At 40.4% G+C, this 18754-nt stretch overlaps 1 protein-coding gene and 1 pseudogene across 6 annotated transcripts in view; one reads left to right on the forward strand and one right to left on the reverse strand.

Moving 5' to 3' along the window:
* The window catches only part of LRRK1 (leucine rich repeat kinase 1), a 123247-nt gene that overhangs the window by 90959 nt on the left and 13534 nt on the right, over positions 1 to 18754 (reverse strand). The gene's annotated exons all lie outside the window — the stretch shown is intronic.
* On the forward strand, positions 633 to 13938 carry LOC137207029 (large ribosomal subunit protein eL39-like; annotated as a pseudogene).

The following is an 18754-nucleotide window of genomic DNA, read 5'->3' on the forward strand; positions in this document are numbered from 1 at the left end:
TGGGGCGGGCGGGGGGGCTTGCCACCCCTTGCAATGTGCAGGATCTTAGTTCCTTAATTAGGGATCGAACCTGTGCCCCCTTCAGTGGAAGCACTGAGTCCTAACCACTGGACCACCAGGGAATTCCCCTATACATTCTTTTTTTTTTTTAATTTTTATTGGAGTATAGTTGCTTTGCAATGTTGTGTTAGTTTCTGCTGTACAGCAAAGTGAATCAGCTAAATGTATACATCCCCTCTTTTTTGGATTTCCTTCCCATTTAGGTCACCACAGAGCATTGAGTAGAGTTCCCTGTGCTATACGGTATGCACTCATTAGCTATCTATTTTATATATAGTAGTGTATATATGTCAATCCCAATCTCCCAATTCATCAACCCCCCCCTTCCCCCCCCTTGTATCCATACGTCCATTTTCTACATCTGTGTCTCTCTTCTTTCCAGTTTAATACTTGAGATAGACTGCATGTTTTGTCCCCCTAAATTTCATGTTAACCATAATCCCCAGTATGATGGTATTAGGAGGTGGGTCTCCAGGAACTGACTGGCTTATGAAGGTGGAGCTGCCATGGTGGGATTAGTGCCCTCCCAGAAGAGACAGAGACCTTACTTCTCTGTCCCACATGAGGACACGATGAGAAGATGGCCATCCACAACCAGGAAGTGGGTCTTCACCAAGAACAGAATCAGCCAGTACCTCATCCTGGACTTCCCAGCCTCCGACGTGAGAAGTAAATGCCTGTTGTTTAAGGCACCCAGTGTGTGGCAATTTTATAGCAGCCTGAGCCGACGAAAATAGTAGAACCTCAAGATACTTCAAAATGAGGAGCTACCATGCAGCCATTAAAACTGATGATAATGGAGACTAAGGAAAAGTACAGAAAAGACTTATACAATATTAAGCTAAAAGAATAGAATATGGAACACAGACAGTGAAAAATGGAAAAAGTATATAATACAGAAGATTGGTTGATGTCATTTGAAAATACGCAAAGTGAAAGAATTTATTTTGGGAAAAAAGAAGAGTTCTAATGAGTATAGTCTATTATTTTTGTTTACAAAAATTTAGTCTGTCTGTTTCTCTCTGTTTAGAAAGAAAAGCTGAGGAACACAAGTACATGATAGCAGCAGGTGAAATGATCAGAGATTTTTTTCTATTTGTGTTTTTCTGTGTTTGCCAATATCTTTCCCTTTTTCTCATCAGTTTGTATTGATTTTGAAATTAAGAAAAAGAAAATGATGAAGTGTATCCAGCACAAAGTTGACTACTTTCAGTCTGACTTAATGAACTAGTCCTTTGATGGTATTATTCAAGCTAAAGCAACTCTTGGGTATACCAAGTCTTGACTCAGTTGCTCTGGAAATAAAGAGAACAAGAAAATTTCCCAGAAAATAACTGGCAAAGGTGTCATGGACTTTAAAAGAGAAAATAAAATGGTCTATGATAACATTTAGTATATCAGTAATTGGTACCATTTATTGAGTACTGCCAGATGCTATAAGAAACGCCCTGCATACATCTGCCTTCCTCCCAACACCCATGCAAGGCAGGGTTCTCATCACCACTTTCCACCAGATGACCAGTGCTCCAGGTGATTGGTGAAAGTGCCTCCACCCAGCTCCTAACAGCAGAGCTGGGACTTGAACCCTGGGCACCTGTCGTCAAAGTCCAACCCCTTACTTCCCAGGCTGGGTGTGCCCAACCAAACATGGGGCAATTATTCAGAATGTAATGTCCTTGGCAAACATGTAGGAACTAAAAGGTGAGATGATTCTGTCTCATTAGATGGAAAAAACAGATCCTCCATGAATTCAGTAGCAGTGGAAGAGAGACACAGAAATACAGAGCTACAAAGATGAATTCTTTCCAACACTTAGTTCCTCTCCCAAAAATTCATTTATTTATTGCTCATTCATTTTATAAACAATACTTACTATGTGCTGAGCTAGAGCCTGAGGACACACCTTGATGAGACAGGCAGGAAGAGCTAGAGTGTGAAGCTGTATTCTTCCCAGATTTTACTTTTTTTTTTGTAATTGAAGTATGGTTGATTTACAATGTTGTGTTAATTTCTGCTGTATAGCAAAGTGATTCAGTTATACATATATATACACACATTCTTTTTTAAAATTCTTTTCCATTATGGTTTATCACAGGATATTGAATATAGTTCCCTGTGCTATACAGTAGGACCTTGTTGTTTATCCCAGATCTTACTTTTTTTTTTTAAAGAAGACTGGGTTTTAAATTTTTATTAATTTATTTATTTTGGCTGTGACGTGCGGCATGTGGTATCTTAGTTCCCCGACCAGGGATCAAACCTGTGCCCCCTGCAGTGGAAGTGCGGAGTCTTAACCACTGGACCACCAGGGAAGTCCAGATTTTACTTTTAAACATCTACAACAAATGCCACGCTCGAGAGACTTGGGATGGTCAACAGACACTGACCTGGTCAAGAAAGATGAACCATCCTTCTGAGGAAACAAAAATCACAGAAGTAAGACAGTTCCTTTATTTAATACTCACATAATATAAAAAGGTGCAATCTGAAGATATAAAAAGAAATAGTCATACTCTGATCTCTGGGGAGATGATTGTGGGCTGGGCCCACTGAGGGCTGGGCCAACCTCTGTCACTGCAATCCTGCTTCCAGGGAAGTGACTAAGGGAATAATTCTATACATTTAAAAAGCACTATGCAGGGACTTCCCTGGTGGTGCAGTGGTTAAGAATCCACCTGCCAATGCAGGGGACACGGACGGGTTCGAGCCCTGGTCTGGGAAGATCCCACATGCCGCGGAGGAACTAAGCCCGTGCGCCACAACTACTGAGCCTGCGCTCTAGAGCCCGCGAGCCACAACTACTGAGGCTGCGTGCTGCAACTACTGAAGCCCACACGCCTAGAGCCTGTGCTCCGCAACAAGAGAAGCCCCTGCTCGCCACAACTAGCAAAAGCTCATGCGCAGCAACGAAGACCCAACACAGCTAAAAATAAATAAATTTATTTTAAAAAAGCACTATGCAGGAAAACAAAAGGAAACATGCATAAAGATGCTGATTTCTGCATGGCTTAGTATAGCAAAGAATGGTGGTTTTGTAAATTATTAAATGCATTAAAATGCTTATCACATCGAGCACATGGAGGGACCCCACAACACAGGAAACTGACCGGAAGGAAAGACCCCAGATTATAACTTTGGTTTTTCTCATGTGATGGAATTTGAGGTTATCTTTTCCCCATTTCCTCTATTTTCCAGTTATTTCTCTGTTACTGCTATAATGGAAAAATAGTTTTTTAAAATACACCTTTCAGATTAACAACGTGAAATTTCTAACTAAATCCAAATTCCTCTGGGCAAAGATGGACACAAGGAAAGAAGAAAATATCTCAATCCAGAGGGAAATTTAGGATGAGGCACCAAGATTTTTCCAGTCGTGTCTTTTACTGAGAACTGTGAACCATGCTAACACACGTGGCAACAGAAATAGAACTGTACTAAAATGAGAAGACTTGGGTTCAAGTCCCAGTCTATTGCTCAACAGCTGCATGGTCTTGGCAAGTATTTGAGATGTCTGAATCTTGTCATCTTCTTGTGAAAAACAGAAACGAAAACAAAATCCCCAAACAAAAAATGACACATATAACAATGCTGAAAAATGCATGCTCCCCAAAATAAAAGGACTGGCACACAAATGGGGGTTATTTCCTTAATGCCTGTCCCCTTCCCCCCAACTCCAGGCAACTGTGAGGCACTGACACTGCACCCCCACTTTCTCTGTGGACCTCAGGCTCCCTCAGCCTTCACTCTTGTGTCTCTCCCTCCTGGAAGGAGCCCCACCCCTTCCCTGCTTCCAGGCCCAGTATGGATGCTACCCCCCAGGGAGCCCTGGGGCCCTTCCCATGGGCTTCCTTCTCCTCCCTCTGTCTGCACCTGGCCTGACTGGGACCACCCCTGTTGTGAGGATCTGTCTGCCTCCCTTCTGCTTGGTGGTGCCGGCAAGCTGGGCCTGCAGATACTCAGTCAGCATCGTGTGTCCCTAGCACTGTGCCATGCACATAGTAGGTGCTCATTAACAACTTCTTGGATTCAACTCACTGGGCTTCCAGAGCTCTCTGTGTGTCAGTGAGGGAGGGGTTCACTCTAATCTTGCCCATCTGCAATATCATTCAGGATGGCCACAGGGCACAGAATTCTCCTGGTAAAAGAGAAGGACACCTTCAGGCCCTTCTGGATTTTCCTTTCCACCAATTCTTCTTTAAATGCTTGATAAAATTCACCAGTGAAGTCATTTGGGCCTGGCTTTTCTTTGTGGCGCATTTTTAAAATTATTAATTCAATCTCTCTACTTGTTATAAGTCTGTACAGATTTCCTATTCTTTCTTGAGTCAGTTTAGGTAGTTTGTGTCTTTCTAAGGATTTATCCACCTCATTTAAGGTACTGAATTTGTTGGTGTACAACTGTCCATAGTATTCTCGTATAATTATTTTTTATTTATGTACAGTTGACAGTGATGTCCCCTTTTCATTCCTGATCTTAGTAATCTGAGCCTTGTCGCTTATTTTTCTTGGTCATTCTAAGTGAAAATTTGTAAATATTTTTTTCAAAGAACCAACTTTTGGTAGATTTCTCTGATTTTCTCTATTGTTTTTCTAGTCTCTATTACATTTATTTCTGCTCTAATCTTTGTTCTTCCCTCTGCTTGCTGTGGGTTTAATCTGTTCCTTCTTTTCTAGTTTCTTAAGATGGAAGGTTAGGATATTGATTTGAGATCTTCTTTTTTAATATAGGTGGGTATAGCTATAAATTTCCTTCTAAGCACTGCTTTACCTGCATCCTCTAAGTTTTAGCATGTTGTGTTTTGTTTTCATTCATATCAATGTGTGCTCTAATTTCCCTTGTGATTTCTTCTTTAACTCACTGGTTATTTAGGAGCATGTTGTTTCATTTCCACATATTTGTGAATTTCCCAAATTTCCTTCTGTTATTGATTTCTAATTTTATACCACTGTGGTCAGAGAACATATTTTGTTTTATTTCAATCCTTTTAAATTTATTGAGGCTTGTTTTATGGACAAACACAATTTAAACACATAAAGAAAAATCTCCACAAAACTCTATGTGTCCTAAAACACACAGACTAGATAAAAGGACAAATGACAAATGAGAAAGGAAAATTAGAATGACCAATTAGAAAAGAAAACCCTATACTACAGACAAAGGGTTAATATGATGAAAGAAGCATGCTCTTACATTGCTGGAGGGAATACAAAATTGCACAGCCTCCATGGAGGGGAATTACCAATACCTAGCAAAATTACATCTGCATTTTCCCTCAGCCCAACACTCTGTATTTTAGACATTTATGCCAAAGATACAACAGCAAAAATGCAAAATGATGTCTACACAAGATTATTTATTGCATCATTATTGCAGGGGAAACAATCTAGATGTCCATCTATAGAGAACTGGCTACAGAAACTATGGGACTTCTGTAATCAGAGTCCTATGCAAAGGTAAGAAGGAAAGAGAAAGAGTTCTATATACTGGGGCGTCATCTCCTACTGTTTTGTGATTCTCAGGGCAGCTCCCATTACCTCCCCCCTGGATGGGACACACAACATCCCAGCCCCCAATGACCCTGTGTGCTGGGTCTGCTCACCCCATCCTAGAGCTGGGAAGGCAGAGGCTCAGCTGAGGGCAAATGAGGAGCCTGAATTATGCCCCAAAGTGGCAGCTCTGGCACAGTGCAGAAGAACAAGTGCAGCACTTGTGGTTCCTGAAAGAGGGAGAGGCCCACGCCCTGTACTTATGGGTAACTGCCAAGGATTCTCCCCATGCCCGTCCATAATCTCCATGCATCCTTAAGTACTGACGGTGAGGAGAAAACCTGCAAGGAGGTGTCCTGCCTCTATCTCCTCATTCTCCTAGGCAGAGTGCACTTTTCTGGTGCAGGGCGGTCAGGGCAGGCTGCTGAGGTATCTGCACTGGAAAGAGCAGAAGCAGGGCAGACAGACAGACATACACTCACCAAGACAAGACAGGTGGGCTTTGGGGGAAATACCTGGAGGTCTCTTGAGAATACAAGATTAGAGATTGAGGATAGAGACTGCATTCTGTGAACTTCTGGGAAAGATCTGGGCAAACGAGTTCAGAGGCTTAGCTGTATGCTTTAAATGGAATTCCCTGTGGATGTCCTGTTGAGAAACTTCAGTAAAGATTTAAACTTCTTTTTGATTTTGTTTTAAGATTCCAGGCTGGAGTTTCCTTGGAATACAGAGGTTATGAGTGATTTCCCTGAATCTCACATATATATTCATTTCTCCTCTTCTTCCTTTTTAACAAATGGAATATACTATGATTATGTTCTACAACTTGCTTCCCTCACTTAAAAGTTCTGTGTCGGCACATGGAGATCCATCATACCTGTTTTCATGGTAGCCCTTTGTCCTCATTGATGGACATTTAGGGCATGTCTAGTTCTGTGTAATCCCCTTCACTGCTGTGCTGAACATCCCTACCTGTGCATTTCTCACCTGAACTGTATCTCCAGGTTAAATTCCTAGCAGTGGAAGGAGCAGAGGATATAGTCAGCCTTGATTTTTATAAAGATTGCCAATTTGCTTTTCCAAAAGTTGCATCAATTATATCCTTACTTAATTATCAACTCAATATTAGTTTAAAATAAAATATGAAAAACAGCATAAGTTATATCTTTGCTGCCTTAAATAATATCAAACTTCCTGATTGTTTCCAATCTGCAAAGCAAAATAACATATCTCATAATTGGTTCTGGTTTCCATTTCTTTCCATATGAATGACATTCGGCATATTTTCAAGTTTACCCATCATCTATCTTTTTCAATGAACTAAACTCTATTTTTTGGTTCATTTGAAAATTGTAATATTCTTTCTATCATTGATTTGCCAGTGCTCTTTGTGGTATATGTTGAAGATAGTTTTTACCTATTTGTTGGTTGTCACTTGAGAGGCTTTTCTACAGAATAGTTCTAACTGTTATGTAATCATTGTATTAATCTTCTCCTTTATGATATCTGGGTTTTGTGCTGTGCTTAGGAAAAAGTCCCTCTCCCTCCAAAATTATTTTAATTTATCATTTTCATAGACTTTTAATGGTGTTCATTTTTATGTTTAAATATTTGATTCATCTGAAATTGATTTTGGTGTGGAAGTGAGAAAGCAATATGTTATTTTTGTCCTATTGCCAAGTAAACTTTCTTTTCTGGACTAATTTGAAATCCTAAATAGTAAAGCAAAAGCAATGTGCATTTGGACCTATTTTTTTTTTTGGCCGCGAGGCATGTGGGATCTTAGCTCCCCAACCGGGGATCAAACCTGCATTGGAAGGTGAAGCCTTAACAACTGGACCACCAGGGAAGTCCCATTTTGGCTTATTTTTGAGTTGCTACTCTGTCCCATTGCTTTCCCTGTCCTTTCCATTTCTACTCTCCAACACATTTCATTACTATGGCATTGTAATAATTCTAACATATGATGGAACTACTCTGCCCTCCTCTCAACTGACCTCCTCCTCATTTGAATCTTCTTGGCTATTCTTATATGCTTATTTTTCTAGGTAGAATTTATTATTCTTTGTTCATGTTCTAAAAAGAAATCCTGTTTGTATTTTAACTGCAAGTGCACTGAATTATAAAATCAACATGTAGAGAATTGACATATTTACAATGTTGTCTTCCTATACAAGAGGACTATTTGTCATTTTTAAAATTGAAGTACAGCTGACTTACAATATTATATTAGTTTCAGGTGTACAATAATAGTGATTCGAGATTTTTATAGATTATACTCCATTTAAAGTTATTATAAAATATTGGTTTTATTCCCTGTGCTGTACATTACACTCTTGTATCTTATTTATTTTATACCTAGTAGTTCATACTTCTTCCTCCCCTTCCTTGATCTTGTCTCCCCCCACACCCTCCCCTCTGGTAACCACTAGCTTGTTCTCTGTAGCTGTGAGTCTGTTTCTATCTTCTTATATTCACTTGTTTGTTTTATTTTTTTAGATTCCACATATAAGTGAAAACATACAGTATTTGTCTTTCTCTGTCTGACTTATTTCACTTAGCATAATACCCTCCGGGTCCATCCATGTTGTTGTAAATTGCAAAATTTCATTCTTTTTTATGGGTGAGTAATATTCCATTGTACATATATACCACATCTTCTTTATCCATTCATCTATTGATGGACACTTAAGCTGCTTTCATATCTTGGCTATTGTAAATAATGCTACTGTGAACATTGGGGTGCATATATCTTTTTGAATTAATGTTTTCATTTTCTTTGGATATGAACCCAGGAGTGGAATGGCTGGATCATATAGTAGTTCTATTTTTAATTTTTTGAGGAACCTGTATACTGTTTTCCATAGTGTTTGCACCAATTTACATTCTCACCAACAGTGCACAAGTGTTCCCTTTTCTCCACATCCTTGCCAATATTTGTTATTTGTAGACATTTTGATGATTTGATGATAGCCATTCTGAGAGGTATAAGGTAGTATCTCATCGTGGTTTTGATTTGCATTTCCCTGATGATTAGTGATGTTGAGCATCTTTTCATGTGCCTGTTGGCTATCTGTATGTCTTCTTTGGAAAAATGCCTATTCAGGTCCTCTGCCCATTTTTTAATCAGGTTTTTTTTTTTTTATAGTGAGTTGTATGAGTTCTTTATATATTTTGGATATTTACCCCTTATCAGATTTACTTAAATATTCTTAAAGTTTCCTTCATACGATCCTGTATATTTATCATGAATTCCCCTAGACAGTGTACATTTAATTTATATTAATTCAATAATTAAGAAAAAAGCAAAACATTTCTACTTATAGCCCCTTGGACATTCAAAGTTCTCATTTCAGTTCTTCTGGGCTTGTAAATTGATCTGGATAGGGCATCTAGTTACCCACTAGATACAATGTCAATGCGAAGAGCTCCTAGGAAAGATAAGGAAAGATCAATGAAGTCCTAGAGGTTGATAAGCAAAAGATATGAAGAGAGAGTTCAAAAAAAGTAAATATAACCAGCTCTTACACACACTAAAACATGCCTAAGCCTCACTTATCATAAGAGAAATGCATATTAAAACTATACTGAGACACCATTTTTCACACATCAGATTAGGAAAAACCAAAAATTTGATAACAAACACTGTTGTCAGGCCTATAGGGAAACAGGCAAGCACATACATTGTGGAGGTTGGGTGTAAACAGGAAAAACTCCCATGGAGGGTGATTTGGCACTATCTGGCAGATTTTCAGAAGCATATGTCCTTTGACCCATCACTTTGAGAATTTATTGCGTAGATATGCTTGTATACATGTGAAAAGACATCACAGCATTTTTTGTTGTAACAAAATATTAAGAATAGCCCAAATGTCCAGTAAAGGAGACTGCTTACATAAACTGAGGTACAACATAATAGAATTCTGTGCATTTGTCAAAAGAATGATGATGATGATAGCACGAATGTGTGAAAGAAACAGGCAAGGTACAGAACGGTGTGTGTGATCAGCTATACATTGTATAAAAGAGGGAAAATAAGAATCTATATTTGTTTTGCTTGTATACACATAAAGACATTCTGTAGGGATGTAAAAGTCAAAGAATGGTTTTTGAGCTGTGTGACTATATTCAAACAACTAAAGTTTTAAGATCTTGGCAAGGAAAAATACATGAAGTCATTTGCTCTGCCTTTTCCTCTGCATGTCTTCAGGCAGAGATACACACCCTTGAGTTCAAACAACAAAAATTGACTCCAGCTGATTTGCCTCAAAACAGGGACTGCCATCTGCCTTCTAAATCCCAAAGCAGGCAAACCAAAAAAAGCAACAAGCCAGGATCAGGGGTCCTCTGTAGCTCGCAGAGTTATGAGTTGATGTATTTAACTCGTAGATTTGAAGGGAAGCCCTTGGGTGATTACAACGTGGCCGCTGAAAAGTTAAAAGCAAACACCACAAATGTATCTGCATAAAGGATAATGCTTAATAGAAGCAAACGCCTGCAGCCTCACCCCTTTGCCCTGAGACAAAAACGCAGAGAAGATCTTCAGTCTGAGCAAGAGTTTACATTCCTGGGTGCCGCACTCCTCTGCGGCTGGGTTTGTAGCCTGTGGCTGAGTTGGACCAGACCGCTCTGTGATTGCCACATTCACAGCTATTTTCCTCTATGGAAATGCCCACTCACATAGTACAAACTTCTTCAGTTAATACAAACCCTGGCCAGACAACAATATGGCCCTTTGTTTTTATGAGTGATATTCTGATCATTAAAGCAAGAAGCTCCACGATTCCTCAGAAACCGCAAACATCCCAAGAATGCCTGGGTTCTGCTACTGTGGCCCTTTGCCCACCGAAACCTGACTCAGCCGTCACTATTTCTCGATGAGTTCAAGGCACTCCTTATGGACAGTTTTCAGCTGAACATTTAAAAGATACTCATGAGTATTAGAACTTCAAGCTTTAGTAGGAAACAAACAGATTTTGCTAATCTGGTCCAAAAAAGCATTCTGAAGATAAGGCAAGGAAAGATTTTGACTTTAATGAAAACATTTTCAATTAAAATTTAAACAGTTTTAATTAAAACAATTTTGATGATTAGATTAGGGGTCATCACATTTCAGTGATAGACACATTCGAAAATGAGGACTGGACACGTTGTAAATTCCATGCTTTCTATGGCTTCAAGCCCAATAAAATCAAAGGCCTCCCATTTTTAAGGACCTCCCCATTTTTATCAGTGTAATATTATTATCAGTTTCAGTTAACAGAACTAGAGTCCAGGTGAGGCTACATAATTTACTGAGTAACTACCAAGCATGCACACTTCGCATGGTGCTAAGCATTCTGCAAACAGATTCTAACCATTTCTGTGTTACAGATGAGGACTGGGGTGCAGAGGGACCAGGATTTGAACACAGCTCCTTCCGACTGCAAAGTCCACATCCTTGACACCATCACTCAGTTTCTCCTGCAAATTGCACACCTCAGAGATGCCAAGGAGATGCTGGGAGATAGGATCCAGACAGCAGGCTGAGATAGGATCCAGACAGGAGGCTGAGCCCTGGCTGTAGCCACAACCTCCTGCCCCAAGTCCTTAAAAGTTATTTATTTATATATATATATATATATACACCAAACTCAACAAGCCATGTGAACACAGAAAACAAGAAGGAGACCTAATAGGTCCAGAAACCATCGTGCATGAGGTAGGCAAGGTTCAGGAGTGCTCCAAGGCTGCCTGGAGAGCATAGGGGAAGCAAGGCCCCTAGAGCCACCAGCAGGGGGACTGCTCGGAGGGGAAACTCACAGTAAGCCTTTCTCCAGCCTGCGCCAGGCAGTGGGGGGAAGAGGTTTCTGCCCCCTGTGCACTAGAGAGGAAGTGTGGAACTTTAGGTGGTGGGTGACACTCAGGCAGCTCGTGGAGCCCCCCACCCAGAAGATATACTCTGGGTGCACCCCCAGGACAGTCCACTGCAGTCTCCCTGCCCCCCTATCTGCAGGCTGCGTTGACCAAAACTGCGTTCACAGACAGCTATGGGGAATCCCAAACACAAAGATCAACATCCAACCATGTACCCACAAACATTTGAGGAAGATGAATGCCATAAAGGAGAAGCACCCAATTCCGATAACAGAGCCTGCAAGCAGGGCAGGAAGAGACCCCTCCCCACCCCCATCCCTACACACAGAAAGTGAAGCTAAATTGAGTTCTCTGCTTATTTAGCCAAGGACCCAGTGCCACTGGGAGCATGTTGACCCCCCCAGGGCAGGAGAGGATGAGGCATATCCCACCGCAGTTCCCCCTTGGGCCTCAGAGTCCCCAAGGGGAAGTCAGCAGTTGACAGTGACAATGCTTAGGCAAGGTAGGGTCTTTCCAGATCTGAGAGCCTGTATCTCTTGCTGCACCCTTACATTACTGTTCAGTGGGAAAACCTACACAAATAACCCAGTCACCGAGATAAGGAGTGTGGACAAACTCTAGACTCTTTGGTTGATGATTAACTTGCTATCAGCAACCACTACTCTCATCTGGGAGGAAAAGACCGAGTCAGTGCCTGAGCCCCCCTAAGCGGATCTCGGGTTCTGGCTTTCCAGAATCTCGGGGTCCCATCTCCATCTAGTACCAGTGTTAGTAAAGCAAGAACAAGACCTTAGAATAAATATGACTGACGTCTTGGAGAGATACAAGAGGACGCAGCATCCATACACAAGAATTGACTGAAAAGCTAGGAGATTAAAACAAAAGAGTTGATCTGTAAAACACAGTAAGTGGGTGGCAGAGTATAATGGAGAGAGCTAGAGGACAAATCAGCAACGTGGAAAACCAAGCAGAGGGTGCAGCAGCAAGACACAAAGAAGTTAAAGTACAGACAAAAAAATTAAAGAGACATGGAAGATGATCCTTGATGTTTTTCAAAACGTGTCTAATAAGAATTCCAGAACCATGTACTCAAATAAATAAGAAACATTCTCAAGTTGAAAAAAAGATGGGTTCTCAGAAGTTAGAGCATACTACTCAAGAAGTTGAAGAGGGGAGGAGTAAATTTAGGAAAAAGAAGAAAATAAAGATAAAAGCAAAAATTAATTAAATAGAGGGACTTCCCTGGTGGTCCAGTGGTTAAGACTCTGTGTTCCCTGGAGAGGGTGTGGAGAAAAGGGAACCCTCTTGCACTGTTGGTGGGAATGTAAATTGATACAGCAACTACGGAGAACAGTATGGAGGTTCCTTAAAAAACTAAAAATAGAACTACCATATGACCCTGAAATCCCACTACTGGGCATATACGAGAAAACCATAATTCAAAAAGAATCATGTACCACAAAGTTCATTGCAGCACTATTTACAATAGCCAGGATATGGAAGCAACCTAAGGGTCCATTAACAGATGAATGGATAAAGAAGATGTGGCATATATATACAATGGAATATTACTCAGCCATAAAAAGAAACAAAATTGAGCTATTTGTAATGAGGTGGATAGACCTAGAGTCTGTCATACAGAGTGAAGTAAGTCAGAAAGAGAGAGACAAATACCGTATGGTAACGCATATATATGGAATCTAAAAAAAAAAAAGGTTCTGAAGAACCTAGGGTCAGGACAGGAATAAAGATGAAGATGTAGAGAATGGACTTGAGGACATGGGGAGGGGGAAGGGTAAGCTGGGACAAAGTGAGAGAGTGGCATTGACATATATACACTACCAAATGTATAATATATAGCTAGTGGGAAACAGCCACATAGCACAGGGAGATCAGCTCCGTGCTTTGTGACCACCTAGAGGGGTGGAATAGAGAGGGTGGGAGGGAGACACAAGAGGGAGGGGGTATGGAGATATATGTATACATATAGTTGATTCACTTTGTTATACAGCAGAAACTAACACAACATTGTAAAGCAATTATACTCCAATAAAGATGCTAAAAAAAAAAAAAAGAATTAACGTTCTGAGACTTACAGAAGCTTTCTAATATAATAAACCACTCCAATGTTAAACTTAAAAAAAAAAAGACTGCGTTCCCAATGTAGGGGGCCCGGGTTCCATCCCTGGTCAGGGAACTAGATCCCGCATGCCGCAACTAAGAGCCCGTATGCCACAACAAAGATCCCCCAGGTGGCAAGGAAGATCCCACATCCTGCAACTAAGACATGGCACAGCCAAAAAAAAAAAAAATTAATTAAATAGAAACCAAAGAGTTTTTGTCCGCCATCTTGGTGTGTGTGGTTAACTCTGTTCCTCACCCTGTCCTCTCCCAAGACTTTCAGGATCAAGCGATTCCTGGCCAAGAAACAGAAGCAGAATCGTCTTATTCTCCAGTGGATTCAGATGAAAATGTAATAAAATCAGGTACAACTCCAAGAGAAGACATTGGAGAAGACCCAATCTGGGTCTATAAGGAATCACACATGAAATGGCATGCGTATTTTTGCTGTATCAAGGTCATGTGCATCTTAACCATATCACTCTGAAAACCACTACTATTTGGACAGCTGGATGTGTTTTATTGGGAAAATAATTTTCCTCTTTGTTTCAATGTTTCTGCACTAGTGGGTTGGCTCAGTAATAAATGTGAGATCTTTCGTTGGAAAAAAATAAATAGAAAGCAAAGACACTAAAAAAAGCAACAACAAAACCCAAAGCTGCTTCTTTCAAAGGACTCATGAAACAATCTTATTGACAGATTGATCAAAAAAATAAGAAACGAGGGTGGGGGTAGCAAAAGTACGGACAATATCTGGAATGAGAAAGGAGACAAAAATATACACTAGAGAATTAAATCATGAGAGATGGCAGGTCTGGGACAGGAACTGGACCACAGGAGCCTGGAATATCTTGTCACATCAGAAAGCAAGGATGTTATCAAAGACTCCTGGGGTTATGTCAAAAGATAGAGAAACCAACCCAAAGGGGCTTCAGCTGGCAAAAGATGAATAATTTTAGCATCAGAAATAAAAAAGTAAAAATTCATGAATGAGCAATAATATTAAAAGGACACACTTTATCGGTCACCTTTGAAAGATGCTAGGGAATTGATCCATTTTCAGAAAATGAAATAATTAAAATAAGGGAAAGATTCATTCATCCTGACTTTCACATACAAACCGTATCTCAAGGTACCACAGAGTTGATGGGAGAAAGTCCTTCTTTAGAGATACATTTCAGCTAGATGAAGAAAGAATGGTAGACTTAAAATATCACCACTTCACAACCCCAAAGAAATAACTGATATAAAGCAATGATTGATGACTGATAAAATCATTAGGTGAAAAGCTGAAAAACCATTACAACCTTTATGATGAAGTATCATGCTGACAACACCAAAATTACTGAAAAATTTGAACAGCAAAGACAGACAATTAGACATCATTTGACTCCTGTGGTGAAACAATAGGAAATACACAACACTAGTTATTTAGTGTTCTTGCCAAGTCTTACTGAATGTATTCAAGCCTCTGGATCTATGGAAGCACAGAGGAGCACCACACTGGATGCAATCACCAAAATCCAGACTGTGGGAAACTACAAAGGATAAGCAATGTGGTTTTATCAACAATTAAATTGCAAGGAAAAAGGAAGTGAGGGAGAAAGGTAGAAATTAAGAGACTCAGTAACAAACCTGATTCAAGTCAACCATTGATAAAAATAAATTATGAGACAATCAAGGGCATTAGAATGCTGACTAGATATCTGATGTTATTAAGCCCATATTTTTTATTTTAAAAAATGTATATAAAATGTACTGAGTTGGACTTTTTTAAACACTTCTTAACATATGACGTTTGGAATTGGGTTCTAAATAATCTAGAGAGAAATGGAAGGGAATATGAATAGATCAAGATTGGCTATGTGTGGTAATTGCTAAAGTTGGGGCAATGGATACAGAGAGGTCCATTACAGTATTCTCTCACTTTTATGATGCGTTCAAAATTTTCCATAATATAAAAGATGGAAAAAAAAAACTGAGATAAAAACATAACAATTTCAAAATTCTGCCTAGGCTAAAGATTTATGAAAAGAAAAAAGCCATTTTGAATCTAGGCCTAAGAAACTGATTTCTGAGGGAAAAAAAGAGAGAGGAAACTATTTTCTCTGATTCTTTGGAAGAAAGGAGAACTGGAAAACTAGGGACCAGAGTGGGAGGGAATACTTTTCACTGTATTCCTTTTTGTACTTTTGAATTTTATATCGAGTGTATGATGTATCTATGAAAACTAAATGATGTCATCTAAAAACATATTTTAAATCCTGAAGCCACTAGGAACTTTATGCTAATACATTTGAAAATCTAGATTAAATGGGTGACTATCTAGAAAAATGTATTCACAAAATTAACTCAAGAAGAAATGGAAAATTTAAATAAACCTACAGTCTTTAATGAAATGGAATCAATAATGTAAAAGTCTACCCATAAAAAAGCACCAGGCCTAGACGGTTTTATAGGTAAAAGGTTTTACCCAGCTTCTTGGAAAATAAAGCTCTTATACAGTACAAACTTAGTGTTGATTAAAAAATTAAATTACAAAAAGATTGGCACAGTATGAAAATATTTATTTTAAAATCTTAAATATGGAGACTGTTCTGAAAAGAGCAGGACTGCCCAAACGTGACTCTGGTTGCCACTCCTCAAACCTGGACAATGAGCCAGCTGAGGGATGCCCACCTCTCCCTTGGATGAAGGGATGGCATCCAAGCTCAGTTTCCATGGGTCTAGTGCCTGGAGGTTCTATAACATCCCACAGCCCCAAGTGATTCCCCTATAGGCAGCCAGCACCCACCCTGCCACATCATGAAGAGGCTAGCCTCTGGGAGTGGAGGTCCATGCTGGACCCTCTGCTGGACTGGAACCCACTCCCATGCAGCAGATGCCCTGGCAAGTCTCCCTGTGAGAGGATGAGAGACTGGGGACCACAGGCAACCCATCCTGCAGACCCAGGCTTTGTGATTTCCTCTCCCTCAATGAAGCCTCTTCCTTAACCCAGGCAGGTGATGTTACAGAATTTTTGTTGACCAGAGGGGACTGCCTGGTGGGACAGAAACAATACTACGTATTTATAGGCACTGACATAATTAACAATGGTATAAAACATGGCAAAACGTCCATACTAACTTTGAATAATGGCCACCTTTGGGGGTTTATGAAGAGCAGTTACCAGGGAGAGTTCCAAAGGGGGCTCTAACTATTCTTGTCATGTTTTACTTCTTAAAATAATTGTTGAAGTGAAAATGGCTTAATATTAATATCAGTTAAATCTGAGTGTGTGTACATCCTTGATTCCTTTTTCTTTTACTCCTCACATCTAATGCATTATCGATTTCTGTGGTGTGCTGTGTCAAAGATGACCACAAACTTTTGGCATTCCTTCCTTTGGGAGCTGGAATCTAATATTTCCAATCCTGCATGGAATCCGGACTTACCTTCTGACTTGTTTTGACCAACAGAGGGCGGAAGAAGCGATGAAGAGACAGTTCAGGCATAAGCCTTAGTAAGGCCTCAGAGTTTCTGCTTCTGAGCTCTGGGAATTCAACTGCTAAGCTGTAAACAGGCTGGGGGTGGATGTCTGGATGAGCATGTGGGAAGAGCAGTCACGGTGAGGAGCACCGAATTATCAGACATGTGAGTGAGGCAAGAAGAACCACCCACTGAGCCCTGCTGATTCCTGACTCACAGAATCCCAGGAAACTATAAACTGCTGTGGTTTTAAGCCAGTGAGTTATGCAGTAGTTTGTTACATAAGTCCTCAGAAAAGATTCCCACTCCATCCTCTTCTTCCTTTCCTGCCCCACCGTCCTGGGCTACCCTGGGCCTTCTTTCCAGAGCTCTGGTAACAGCCTTCTAGTTGATTGCAAATTTCCCTAATAATGCTTTGAATCCTATAATTATTGGTTTATCTGGAATTCATTGTAAAAATGTTTATTTTAATCAATGAATTTGCATTAAGAAATAAATTAAGAAATTAACTGAGAAGATAGTAAGATTGATATCAAAATAAAATAAATGCCTATTAGGATCCTCAAGAGAATTCAAGAAGACACTGCATATATGTGACAGGAACAGAATGCTATGAAAAGAAACAATCAAGAATAGGAAAGAGCTTCTGGAAGTTAAGAAGGGTTGGAAAACCTGAGGGAAAAGATAAGCAACAGGAGTTCCAGAAAAGCAAACAAACCAAAACAATAAAGAGAAAAAGCAGAGGAAGATAATACTATCAATGAAAATACAAGGACTTTTCCAGGCCTGAAAGGGATAAATTATTGGCCTACCCTGTACCAAGCAGCATGAAGGATAACGAACCTCACCCAGGTCTTTTGTTATGAAATTTCAGAAGACCAGACATACAGGGAAGATTCTAAAGGCTTCTAGAGAGGAAAAAACAAGTCACCCACAAAGCGATGAGAATCAGACCACATCAGAGGACAACAGAGCAGGCTCTTCCAAGGTCTAAAGGCAAATGATTTCCACTTGGGATCACGGGGAAGACCAATGGAAGATGCTTTCAGGAAAACCGAGTCTCACATGTGCCACCACAGCCCTTTCTGAGTTTTCTTACTCATGTGCTCCAGGTAAATGAGGGCTCAAAATAAGAGTTCTGGGCTTCCCTGGTGGCACAGTGGTCGAGAGTCCGCCTGACGATGCAGGGGACACGGGTTCATGCCCCGGTTCGGGAAGATCCCACATGCCGCGGAGCGGCTGGGCCTGTGAACCATGGCCACTGAGCCTGCGTGTCCGGAGCCTGTGCTCTGCAACAGGAGAGGCCACAACAGTGAGAGGCCCGCGTACCGCAAAAAAATAAAAAAATAAAAAAAAATAAGAGTTCTGAGTAAGAGGTGGGAACCAGGTGGAGGTAAAAAGTAGGGAAGAGGTGTGCGTCTCCTGAGCCCCACAGAACATGGATGACACTGAGTCCCCAGGCCAAGTCATAGCAATGAGAACATATCATTTAATGTTGCAAAAGCAACCCAGAGATGAGTCCACACTGATAGAATTAAGTGGGAGGGAGCATCTGGGAGGTGTGGTGCAAGGGGAAAGAAATCGTCCTCTATCGTGGCAGGCTGGCAGGCAGGCAGCAGACTCTGTCTCAACGGATGGAGCAAGAGAAATGTGCAGGCATATTCTTTATGTAGAGAAATGGTGATGACCTGAAGAACTAGAACCAGAAACAGGAAATAGAGACATTTTTGGGAGCTGCCACTGGGGCTTTGCCTTATTGTCC

The sequence above is a fragment of the Pseudorca crassidens genome, chromosome 1 (genome assembly GCF_039906515.1).
Source record: "Pseudorca crassidens isolate mPseCra1 chromosome 1, mPseCra1.hap1, whole genome shotgun sequence".
Lineage (NCBI taxonomy): Eukaryota > Metazoa > Chordata > Mammalia > Artiodactyla > Delphinidae > Pseudorca > Pseudorca crassidens.